This window comes from Anolis carolinensis, chromosome 2, assembly GCF_035594765.1.
Source record: "Anolis carolinensis isolate JA03-04 chromosome 2, rAnoCar3.1.pri, whole genome shotgun sequence".
Classification (NCBI taxonomy): Eukaryota; Metazoa; Chordata; class Lepidosauria; order Squamata; family Dactyloidae; genus Anolis; species Anolis carolinensis.
The window spans coordinates 293,484,250-293,496,609 of NC_085842.1; the positions used below are offsets into that span (position 1 = coordinate 293,484,250).

General features: G+C 39.6%; 1 long non-coding RNA gene across 1 annotated transcript in view; it reads right to left on the reverse strand.

Moving 5' to 3' along the window:
• Positions 1-1,425: 1,425 nt before the first annotated feature.
• LOC134296740 (uncharacterized) overlaps positions 1,426-12,360 on the reverse strand; it is a 40,046-nt gene continuing 29,111 nt past the window's right edge. Inside the window, exons 3-5 of the long non-coding RNA XR_010003582.1 lie at positions 4,284-4,963; positions 2,963-3,070; positions 1,426-2,542 (exon numbers count right to left, since the gene is read on the reverse strand). This is a non-coding gene — a long non-coding RNA (uncharacterized LOC134296740). The remainder of the gene's footprint in view (positions 2,543-2,962; positions 3,071-4,283; positions 4,964-12,360) is intronic.

The window sequence follows — 12,360 nt, forward strand, 5'->3', positions numbered from 1 at the left end:
CTCTGAGTATCAGGCCTGAGCTGAGGCGAGGCGGCGGCGGCCATTTTCCCCCTCCGTCTTCCTCCTCCTCCTCGGCCTCCTTCCCCCTCGCCCCCTCCCATTGGCTGAGCCTGTGACGCCCCTTTTGCTGAGGGGCAAAAGGAAAGGGCCTGAATGGTGGGAGTTTGGGTGATTTGCAAAAGCTTTTTTTTCCTAACGAAAAAAACGACGACATAACGAAAAACGGCCTCTCGCGATTCGAAACCGCGATATCCAGACGTGTGGACAACCAATGCCGTATATTGCTTCAAAACAAACGAAAATAACGAATTAATAACGGTTAACGGGGAAAACGAATTATTTGAGCAAGCCTATTAAATAATATTCAGCTGAAACTGAGGCTCTGAATTGCACTTTTTGGCAACTGCAATTAAAGCTCCGTTTCATTGTTTTGCCTTTACCAGTTTATTTTTCTGTTAAGTATTTAGGAAAGGGAAGAATATGCATCTTCTAAACAGGGTGATATTCAAGAAACATAGAGCACTTTGTGCACCTCAGATTTTGAAGGGCATAGACTCATGCGCCAGTTTAGTTATTTGAAGTTTCACAGATCTTAAAGCAATGTTACACTGTTTTAAACATCAATAGAAACACTACCACTTGGTGACAGCAGCAATTGCTGAGCATTCATTTTCTGAGATGTAAATCTATAAAGAACCACCTAAGGAACGCCCTAACAGTTGCACTGAGGATTGGGAATATTTGCTCTTTAAGATGAAAGAGCTAGAAATAAATAACTTTGGGGCTGATTTCAGAAAAGAAACTTTTTTTAAAAAAAATCCATAGATGTGAAATACAAATTGTATGCTGTGAGCCATTTCCAATATTGGAATAGTTTAAATTAAGTATGAAATTGTTTAAAAGATAACAAATACTGCACATCTGACTTTTAAATAGAAGAGCATTACCAGTGACTTCATTGTTGGCACAAACTGTGATAAACACAGAAACTGGCTCAGAAAATGAGTAGTTTTGAGCGATGCACACACCTTGAAAATACCTATTTTTGCTATATTTCTGTAATGATACCATAGCCTCTGATTTCTGTAAATGGCTGGTTTTCTGTTAGTATCATATTCAGGTGCAAATGTACAGGCAGTTTCCAAGATATGAACAAGATGGGTTGTGTAAGTTTGTTCTTAAATTGAATTTGTATTTAAGTCTGAATAGGTACATTTTTAAGTATAACTCCAGATTATATATAGGCTTTTAGTAGAGTAATGCAAGACTAATAATAGCAAAATCCAGGAAGGGGAAAAAAGAAAGATTTGAGAGATAAATCCAAATGGCCAAACTAAGAAATGGTATTAGAGGAGGAAATAACAAAGAATTTGCAAACAAATGGAGGCTGGCTTTTGGATATCTGGAAAGGAAGACAAAGGTAGATTTGAAAGCAGTCACAAAGGCAATTTATTAAAACAAGATACAAGGTTAGATTCTCGATATATGTGTTCCACGCTGAGTGGTGTTGGAGGTCTTGGGTTGCAGAATGATTGAAAGGGATTAGTAGCCTCACACTGGGTCTTAGGGGTAATAGCAGACCATAGTTCCACATGCCAAGCTGCTATGTTTTGCTGAACCATGCAGGACTGCGGTCAATGTTTTTCAGCAGGAAATGGAGAATGTCTCATTAGGCCTTATGTTATGATTTCACCATTTTGTGAATGACTGTTCGTGGACTGGGATAGGCATCCAGCAACAATCATTTAAAACTCTATGCCTCCTTCTTTCAAATGGTAAGCATTTCATTCATGGGTGGTTCATGGTTGTAGAGACACAATGATTTCAATATTTTAAAATAAAAAACAATGACGACCTGTATTTCACCAGAGGCAGCAATTACTTCAAGGACCTCATTGTTCCAGGGGTCTTTCACACTATAGTTATGGTATCATAGAATCATAGCGTCGAACGATACCATATGAGTCATCTAGTCCAATTCTCTGCTATGCAGGAAAAGCACAAAGTACCCCTGGCAGATGGCCATCCAGCCTCTGTTCAAGGTAGGAGCTTCCACCACACCCCAAGGCAGAGAGTTCACTTGAACTGCTTTGGTTCAGTTATATGATTTCTTGGGATTTGTTGTTTAGGGAGGGGTACTTAGGATTCTCATCCTGGTAGCTCCTGTACCACAACAAACTACAAATCCTAGAATTTCATAAGATGCTGCCATGGTGAATTGTAAAATTGTAAAAGTAGAATTGTAGTGCTTTAATGCTGTTGCATGAAAGGGCCTCAGGACACAATTGGTCTCTTTTGCTTTCCACTTAAATGCTCCTCTTATGGGACTCCAAACTTAGCAGCTGTAGTAAAGTGGAGACATTATTATTCATTACTTCATCAAATTTGGTTCATTACTTGTTTAGTGACATTAGGATGTGTGGTAGATTACTAATTAATGACAAACTAAAATAGGCGAATGCTCTAGATAAACAGAAGGCACAGAAATGAAGTGACAAAGTAAGTTGCTACGTGTCTTCCTTTCATCTGTCTCAGCTTTGATCTGTGGAAGCAAGAATATTAGTTAATTCAAGCTTTAGCTCTTTTGACAATATCAGCAACTGATGGCATGCATGATTTCTATGCTATGATTATATGGGCAATATCATAACCCTACAACTTCCCCCCCCCCCACACACATTAAAAAAATATATAAACATTGATCAGATTGTTTCAAAGGTGATCTTACAACAGAGAGATGGTGAGAGTTTTATTTTAACCACATCTGTTCCCTCATGTATTTTCTCAGTGCATTCACTTTATTGGCTGTGTGCCAGTATTTAATCATTTAAAACATCCGCATTTCACTTCCTTTACCTTCAGATATTGCCCCATCTATAGATCATGACATTTCTCTTTTGCCAAGACCCTGTATTATTTATTGGCCAGTGCTGGAACATAGCCACATAACAAACCATCTTACAGTAGTAGCTGGTGACTTTCATGTCGGTGGGGCAATTATTGTCCAGAGATTCAGGCAAGATTCACTCCTAGCTTTGGCTGGAGAACCTCAGTATCCTTTGGTGGTATTCTGAAATTAGAAATAAAAAACCTACAATGAATGCAAATCTCTGCATGAAGAGTTAAGCATTATGCTATGCAGCCTTTGTGTTGAATAGAACTGAACCAAGACACCAAATGTGCAACTAAATGCATAAACAAATCCACGTGCATATCCATGCACAATGTACATCCATCTGCAGTGTGCATCTGATCAAATGTAAAAAACCATGAATGCATATGTTCTACATGAGACAAAATGTCTGACCATTTCTACAATGGGAATTATGTGAACAGAAGCCACCAACAAAAGCCAGAATATATAATACAGATTAAGTATAGTACAATTGGATAGCTCCATAGCATTGCAGATCTCACTATTAAAATATATATAATGACTTGCATCTTAATGTATTTGCTTGAAGTCTGCTTAAAGATTACATAGAAAAAATGAAATCCATGATGAATAGATGTTGAGGAGAGAAGCTACAAAGGTAATATTGAAATGCCTCAGGATTTATTGCTGTAGAAGCAAAAAAGTCAGGTTCAATCTACATTGGTCCCTTCACGCATGATACATTGCCAGTGAACTTGCCAGCAATTTCCCCTGAGCAACATGAGGGTTATCTCGGTTAGATTCAGTTTGGGCAAATAACCTGACCCAGCATGAACTCTAAAGAAAAGAAAGTTAAACCCATCAAGAAGCAAAACAGATGCTGAAGTCAGGTAGTCTGCCAAAAGAGCAATAAACAGAATGACAGCCATTAGAGGTCCATCTGGCACCATGCAGAGAGAGCTGTTCTCAGCATGTGTTTTGCTGAGAATAGCCCCTTCACCATGTTGTGTACAAACAAAGAAATGTTACTGAAGAAATTGATAATGATATAGAGCTCAGTGAAAGCCCTGGGGCGAATGTTTGAGACCTACTTCTTCACATGAGTCACATCAGAAACTAGTGAAGACTCACAGAAGCCTCAGCTCAAATCAAATTGGCTTAGAACTAGCCAAATTGTTCCTGGGCCAAACCAAATTTAGATAAAGTGCCCTCTACCACACAGGTCTCCAACAGAACTTGGGGAAAATACTTTTTGGACTATAACTCCCAGAATTCCACAGCCAGCATGGCTAGAAGATTCTGGGGCAATTGGTTTAATAAATTTTGTTTCCCAGGCTCTGATCTCCAAATGTTCTACCTCGCTTCACCAAAGCTTTTTTTCATCAACCCATCTGTCCTCCAGACTCACCCCACCCTTTCTCCTGCTTCAATTTACTGACTGTTGGTTATATTCTTGCAGCAGCACCTGGGAGAGAAACAAACAGAAAAGATTGTTTCCTCCTCCTCATACTTGAAATGATGTAAAATCTATTAAGTTCAATAAAGGTTTTAATCCCAGTAAATGGGAAATTAAACAGTAGCAGACTACTAACAGAATTGTCATTGGGGCTATTGTTCAAAATACAATGTTGACAAATAGTGAAATACATCCTGACAAATAATGGAAATAAATACCATACTTGTTTTCTCTAGAGCTGATTTATTGTAATTGGTTTGATGGCATTTGGCTTATCATAGCTAAGTACTCACTAAACACAGATTATAACTTTTAATTACTGACTCAATACTTTAATCAATCCTGGAAAAATGCTGGTAGCTCTTCTGTTTCATTTTGATCTGTGGTTTAATATTCCTTCAGCTATAGAGTAATAATTGTAAAGTACTGAGAGAATTCGGTTTTCTGGTTTAAACCTATCAGACAAAAACTATACAGTACTTAAAATTTACTAGGCACTCTACACAGTACATTTCCTCATATTGAATCTGGCCATTGGTCCATGTAGCCTGATATTTTCTACATCAGGCATGGGTGAACTTCAGACTTGCAGATTTATTTCTTTTCACTCCTGGAACCTTTAGATCTCCCAGCTGTAATCATGTAGAAAATAGGGTGGGATGAGAGAGAAGAACATATGGTTACAATTAAGAAGAAGTGTGAGAGATGTATTTTGTAGTACTTATATACCCTGTTGGTTTTATCTCTGCGTAGACATGTCTTCTAAAAGCACCGTCATCAATTAACATCATGCAGATTTGGTAAATTCAACACACACATGGAGATCAACCTGCTAGAAGTAAAAAAAAAAAACCTTTCCTTTTTCTTTTATTTTAGCAACTAAATTCAGGGGAAAGGGAGAAATCATCCCTGCTTTTATTATTGTTGCCTTTATTGAACAGTTGAGAATCTGATGCCCTTACTGTCTGACTTCAAACAGCTCTGATAAATGCTAGTAGATTCTGATATAAATTCTACCCAGTAAAGCAGCTGGAAATAAACAGCTAGTTACATATTGCCTTTATATCAAAAGCCCAAGGCAATTTGCTGCTTGATGGAAAAGATAAAATGGTGCTTGACTGGCTGCTGAATTTTATTTCACCTCTCATAATGGGATGGTGTTTTTCACTACACCTAAAAACAACAGGTTAGTTCAAGAGATACAGGACAAACCGTCAGACACAAATAGCTCTGTCCTCCAATTTTGTGTGGCCAATTACTCACTCTTCAAAGGATTGCTAATCCATTAGCTACTCAGACAAATGCTGTAATACTGCAGTAGTGAAGCCATCATTCATCAGAGTAAGATATGTGGTGCTTGCTGACCATGGATGGGCAGACTGTCTCTCAGCCTGCTTGCTAAAGGTCAGATGAGATGTTATAGATAATACATATGCCTTGTCATTAACCCATTTTCCCTCCCACAACAGAATTTGCTGTGCATCAGCAATCAGATGTGCAAATTAAAACAGTGCTTCCTTTCCAGTGATGAATGTTAAAAAAACACATATATGTAGAATGTACAGGTGAGGAAAAACACATCCTATGACAAACAGATGTCTCTCATCACTTGAGAATGCACTGCTATGGCCACCAAATGTGGTTTTCCACCCAATTCTTTATTCCACGAACTGTGGGTCCATACTTGTGCCATCCCACCAATACCACCAACTGGGAGTATTCCTGTCAGACAATACAAATATCTGTGTCCAAAGGTTCTTCTGCTAATCAATGTGAAGCATATCGTCCAGTTTGGTCCCAAGTAGGGAGTCTTTCCTAGTGCTAGGACAGGCTAAAGACTGGATACAGGAGGAGGCATAACACTGGAAGAATGGAGATAGGGCTACTTCTCCAAAATCTGCCACCTGAGGTTTGTCTAAACAGGCATTAAAACACAAACTTGCCTTACATTGGCTCCTGGCTGGCTTCACAACATTCCTTCACATCAGATAAATATCATGGGTTGAATCGAGTTGCTTTGCTTAAATAAAAAATTAGAGATTCTATATGGCTTGCTTGAAACTCTGGAGTATCCCACGGCTTTCAGGCAGGGTGGAGATTTGGATCAAGTCCAAGTCAAGCTGGTCTGCTGTGCACATGGGGCATCATTGCCTTTGTTGCCACCATTGCCACTTCCAGCTAGCTGCAGAGCTCCATGTGAGCTCTTGATTGCCACAGGTGCCCTGTTCTAACGCCAACAGAAGCACCCATGCAACTAGGAAGAAGGTGGGGAAATTGGCTCCCTCCTTTTCCTGGTAATGCAGGTGCCTCTGCTTATGTGCGTACGGGGTGCCACTACAACTGGGAGTTCACACAGAGCTCCATGGTCAGCTGGGAGTTGCAGTGGTGACATGGAGTGTGATGGTCAAGTGGTGTTTGAGCTCAGCTATGCCATGTAGACTTAAACTCACCAGCACAGCAGGTTCAGGGGGGTACATGTGATCACCTCAGAAGTTGAGAATGGAAACACCAGGAAAGAAGTTAAGAATGGAAACACCAGGAATCTACTGTTAAACTATGCCAAGTATCCTCAATCAGAACATCAATTCATTGCCTGCAATATGTTTCCCATCCAAAATCTGCCTTTTCTTTGCTACAGACTCCCAGTAAGGCCTGGTTTATGGCAACTCAGGAGTGACTGAGAAACATCTAGCTATTTCCCTATAGCTGGACACATAGCAGTAACACAGTTTTCTGGGCCTCCAGGGGCTGCTCTGTCCAGTTGATTTACACCATCAGAACTCATTAACTGAATGCCGGCCTATTTTTTCAGTACTGTTGATTATCAATAAGATGAAGCCACAATTACTATGCAGAAGAACAATGGATATTGAAAGCATGCCTAATGGAAGATGTTACCCCCCCCCCCCCCTTTAATTCATTGTCTACTGTAGTGGAATGAAAGTGGAAAATGTACATACAGGGAGCTGCCACTATTATTACAAGCTTAATGAAGTGCTTGGTGCGGTTTCTCACAAATTATCTGACAGTTTTAGCCAACTAAATGAATGTTGCTGTGGAGGTCAGCTGACCTTTTCATTTTTGTTCTTGTATTTAATCACACTGTGGAAAGACACGTAATTTGCTGAAAGAATGAAATCCAGGCTCTGGAATACATCATGGCTAATGTTTTGTTTGGTAAATCTGTGATGAGACTGAAGTCAGTTATTCTCAGTCAAAACACTCATTAGGGAAATCTGTATCAGTTCTGCCCACTCAGTAAACCATCAGTTTGCATTTCTGTGTGTAAAGCTAGTGAAACAAAGCAGTAAAAGTAAATTAGAATGACTGGGGAATGCTAAGGGCCAATACTTTTGACCTGTTTTGCATAATCTACTTAGCAGAATCTATGAGAGCATACCCTCTAACATTTCACGAATGAAAACAGGGACATGGATGGCCAAGCAATGTCTAAGTCTGGTCAAGATGCTAAAAACCTATTAATAAGGAAGAACACAAAGCAGCAGGGTGCTTTTGCTTGAGTGTGCAGGAGTGATTCCACCACTCCTGCTCTTCTCCCACAACTGAGTTAATGGAGTGTAAACTACTTTTGCATTTTGAATTCAGTTTTCGTAACTTGAAATAATCTAAAGGAGGAAGAGGAGAGAGAATCTGGGACATTTTTAAACAGTAGAAAAATTGGGACAACAGAGAATTAATCAGGATTGTTTCTGGCCAAACTAGATGATGTACAGATTTATGTATGAAGGTGGAAATTTCTGTACATGTCAAATAATATCCAGACAATTGCAAAGTGCTTCAATTGAGGCTACCTTTGACAACTGTTTGGAGACATTATCTGATCTAGTTTGTAACAAGGTTACAATGTCTTAGGGCACTTACAGGCAGAACCAGAATCCATGTTTTAAAAATGGGTTTAAAAGTCCCAGGACTTGACAGTAGGTCCACACACACACACCTGTCAGTCCCGGGATATAGTCCCCCCGCTGTACTCACAGTCTTCTTTTGAAGTGAATCAAGTTGAAGGGTGGACTGGGGGCACCTGGGGGAATTTCTTTTTAAAAATTCACTCCATTATGCATTGGACCATATATGTGCACATGCAAATATCTAATAAGCAGATTTGCATTTGCGCATATGAGGTCCAACGCATAACTGAAGGAATGTTTTAAAAAAACTTCAGTGGGATCTCTCTCTTCCCCAATTGTTAATTCAACCCCATTAAAGATTATACAGTGTAAAAGAAAGAGTTTCAAAGAGTTCTAATAGCTTTCCATTTGAACTATCCTTGAACTACCTATGTGTCTATTTGACAGCCCAATCAGCGGATTGGCTGTTTCAGGCTTTTTAATGTACATCTGCACTGGAGCAGTCTACACAGAGGGGAGGGGAGGAAAGTACATGACAGCAGGGATGTACAGTCATGCAAAGTGCACATTTTTCAGCCAGAACTGGGTTATAAGTGCAGCTTTTAAACATGTGCTTTTTACCTCTTAACCCATCCCTCCCACACTATGGCTAAGCGAAATTTTGCCAGCACGACCCTCTTTTAACCCGGTTACTTTTGGGTTTTATAGCATGTGAAGAAGGCCCCTTAGAAAGATGCTCCAAATATAACAAGCCACTAAATCAATTGAATCATCTTCTGGGACCCTGCTTGATTGTGGTGTTTGGCTAGTGGCACAGGCTGGTTAGCAGCCAGCTGCAACAAATCACTCTGACCAAGAGGTCATGAGTTCGAGGCCAGCCCATGTCGGGGTGAGCACCTGACAATTAAAAATAAAATATAGCCCCTGTTCGTCGCTGACCTAAGCAACCCAAAAGATAGTTGCATCTATCAAGTAGGAAATTTGGGTACCACTTATATGAGGGGAGGCTAATTTATGACACCATAAAAATCATCCAGCCTCCATTGGAATGAGGAAGTTGCCGTCGCAATGGATGATGAAGCAGCTGCTCCCCCTGTGGCCGGAATCAAGCATACCCTCAGAAAGCTGGAAGCTGGAGAAGGTTAAAATTACCTCTGCATCTGTCTCTGTTCTATGTTATACGGCATTGAATGTTTGCCTTATATGTGTACAATGTGAGCCCCCTTCAGGGTGAGAAAGGCGGAATATAAATACTGTAAATAAATAAATAAATAAATAGTGGTGGCCTCATCCCAAAGCTGTTTCTAGTAATGCTTTTCATATACCAATTCATGTTCTGTATCAGTGGTAGAGAAATATGCCAAATTCAAGAGCTGCATCTAGTGTCAGTTGAGAGAGTACTGAGAGTTTCACCCCAATGTCTGACTGAATCATGTCAATAAATCTTCAAGGAACACTCATTAATATAACCTTAATCCAAGTTTGTGCTCCAAGAGCGGAGGCAGAAGAAGAAACCAAAAGATTCTATGCTGGAGTCCAAGAGGAAATCAATCACACACCAGGACTTCTTGTTAATCATAGATGATTGGAATGCAAAAGTAGAAAACAGAGCGAAATCAAAGAATGTAGAAATATTTGGCCTGTACTTTAGGCAAGAGGCTACTGTTAGGACAGTGTATGGAGGCATTGAATAATTTCCAATTAGTGGGCTGGCGGACGTCAGGCAAATCTGCATATTTTTACACTATTTGTTTACCTTGCATGCTGCATCATACATAAAGCATGCATAGACTCAGGGCCTCATCACAAAGGCCAGGCGAAGCATCCCACTTTGCCTGGCATTGTGGCGAAAGGAGACAGGGCAGCAGGGCGAATTTGTCACCCTGTTCACAGCTCCCTCTCGGCAACTCTTTCCCCATCACACGGGGATAATGTTGCCTCCCATGTTGTGGAGAGAGCCTCTAGTGACGCTTTCACCCCGTTGGGGGTGGGGCCTCTAATAAAAATCAGACAACGTGGTGTGATGGCTGGCATGGGGCTACCAGAAGATGGGGTGAAAGCATTCCAGGATACTAAATTCCCCCATCTGCTGAGGTTGTTAGAACAATGGGGCTAGAAAACAGGGAGGTGGGGGGAGGCTTTAATAATCTAACACCACACACTAGAAGAAAATAGTTAAGACTTGAACACCTATTGAAGAAAGTCAAGGCAAAAATGCAAAGGCATGTTTACAGCTGACCATTAAGAAAACAAAAATAATGACCACAAATAAATTGTGTAATTTTAAAGTACACAATTGAAATAGTTCATGATTTTCCATACTTGGGATCAGTCGTTAATCAGAATGGATACTGCAGTCAAGAAATCTTCAAGTGTAAAGATACATCACTTAATACTAAAATGCCACCACATTTCTCATTTCTATTAGGACTGTGCAAATTTTTCATTAGTCGTCATTGTAAAATTTGTACTTCCGCCATGATATCTGACATGTGAGCATGGCCCGCATCTAAACTTAAGAATTGAAATTTACCCAATACTTTTTCATTTGAATTTTGTAAAACTTGAAAGCCACCCAAAGTCAGTTTTATATTCAGTGCAATCAAACAAAGCAAAGTCAAAAATGCTGCCAATGATGGCCTCCCATCATTAGGAGAGGGAAGCAGTAAGGAGAAAGCAGAGTTCATTGAGAAAGAGACTAAGAAAGCACAGAATTCTGGGAAATGAAATTTGGGAAGGCGAGGCGCCCTATGCCAGAGAATTTAAAAGGCCCTGCCCTACACTACAATTTCCAAAATATGGGGTCTTTAAGCTAGGGAATGCGGGGCTTCTGGCCTGTATCACGTATCAAGAGATTACTTGAAAATTGGAAATCAGCCCAATATTAGCAGTAGATGAATAGCTAGGGAATAGTGTCCCCCAGGGCCCAGTTGAATAGGAAAAATGAGAAGCTTTAGGAGCCGCACATGGAATCTGTCAGGCAGCCATTGGGCTGTGTTTTTTTGATTCCTGTTTTGCATGCCATCAATTGCAAGTCTTTAGCACATATCCAACAGCGGTTCCTGGGTGAACATTGGTGCTTCTATTCCTTCTTTACATATTTAAAGGCAAACAGAACTAATACACTCCAGTCATATTACCTCAGATATTTTTGGAAAAGAATTATATCATTCAATGATCATAATTATGGGATTAAATCAGTTTGATGAATCAGTCTGCCTTACTTACAAAAAGTTGGTTGTGATAAAGCAAGAGAAAAGATCATGAAAATTAAATCATGACAAGCTAAGTTCATTAAAGGTGTTGTGCTAATTAATAACTTTTAATGATAGTGTTCAAATTAACACTTGGCCATTACAAATAATTTAATATAAAATATTACTAATCACTTGGTAATCTATCAAAGCAACACAATTACCCTAGATTGATGTCAACTGATCTTTGACTTTAGTCTCAAGGACTTGGACCATTTTATGTCATAATCTAAATCTAATCACCCAATTAATATATTTTCTTCCCCATTAACTGCTATGTTTTCTAGACTAGTATTCTATAAATATTTCACATACTATCTATAGGTATACATAGTGGCAGGGTAGTCCCACTTTTCAACTGCTCTTAAAATCTCTTTTTTTTTTCTTCTCCCACTTTTCTCATTGCCTTCAGTTTAATGACTGAACAGAGATCAAAGTGCTAAAGTAGCTTGGAATCCATTAATTCAATAAAGGAGACAGGAAAAGTGTGTGTGGATTCTTGCAGTTCCCAGTAAATTGCTGAAGACTTTCCTGTTTTTATAGTTCTTCCTCATTTCTAACTTTTTCTGTGCTCTAATGGCCATATGTGTCCTGGTGTTCATACATGAAATAAAAACTTTTATTGAACTGGTGAATAATGCTAATGATAGCAGGGGTTGTGTACTCTATCAGTAGGCTTTCATAACTGTTCTCTTCTCTGGGCAACCTCAACAGTGGGTCTGTAAGACAGGAATTGGTCTATATTTATAAGTATTTTGGAAGTGAATGAACAGATAGTTGCATCTGTCCATGTGAAGTGTTACAAGATGACAAAATTCCACTAGGATGGTAAATCTGCAGTGCATATACTTTTCACTTCAAAGCACTATACAAAAGTGGCAGCATATGAGCTCCCCATAGCAACTG